Genomic DNA, 524 nt, shown 5'->3' with positions numbered 1-524 from the left:
CTATACATCTTACGCAACGTTATATGACATTTAAATTACCCCCTCCCTCCCCGCCCAAGAAAAAGCGGTTCATTCATACGCGCAGTACCATACGCCCCCCCCCCCCCCCGTTCCACCTTGCATCCCCGTACTCATTCATTCGCGTCGGAAGTTGACCCAGCGACCTTTGACTCGTCTCCCATGCCCTTTTTCCTCTCTCCCTCCCTCCTCCACTCCCCCTCCCTCTCCCATCTTCACTCCCACTCTTCCCCCTCCGCTCGCCTCTCCCATCCATCCCTCCCGCTCTTCCCCCTCCCTCGTCCTTGCCTCTTCTCTCCCTTCGCCCCGTGAGCGCCCAGGTGATGGCTTGGCTTCGCTTTGTTTTGACAACGATCAGAAATTGCATATAGATAGTCCCCCCCCTTAAGCCCTTCCCGTCTTGCCCTGTCCCTCCCTCCTCCCTTCTACCCCCTACCCCCCCCACTTGCTGGTCTATATTGGATGTGAGAGCAAGTGTGCGTAGGCAAAGAAGGGCGAAAATAGGC

The 524-nt window shown here is 57.3% G+C and overlaps 2 protein-coding genes across 2 annotated transcripts in view; both read left to right on the top strand.

The window, feature by feature from the left end:
- Positions 1 to 524, top strand: part of LOC119585121 — a gene marked incomplete in the record, with an annotated part of 138,847 nt that overhangs the window by 61,920 nt on the left and 76,403 nt on the right.
- LOC119585122 overlaps positions 1 to 524 on the top strand; it is a 10,680-nt gene that overhangs the window by 6,578 nt on the left and 3,578 nt on the right. The gene's annotated exons all lie outside the window — the stretch shown is intronic.

This window comes from Penaeus monodon, chromosome 19 (genome assembly GCF_015228065.2).
Source record: "Penaeus monodon isolate SGIC_2016 chromosome 19, NSTDA_Pmon_1, whole genome shotgun sequence".
NCBI classification, from domain to species: Eukaryota; Metazoa; Arthropoda; class Malacostraca; order Decapoda; family Penaeidae; genus Penaeus; species Penaeus monodon.
Note: the sequence above shows the minus strand (reverse complement) of the source record. Positions and strands in the feature narration are given on the sequence as shown.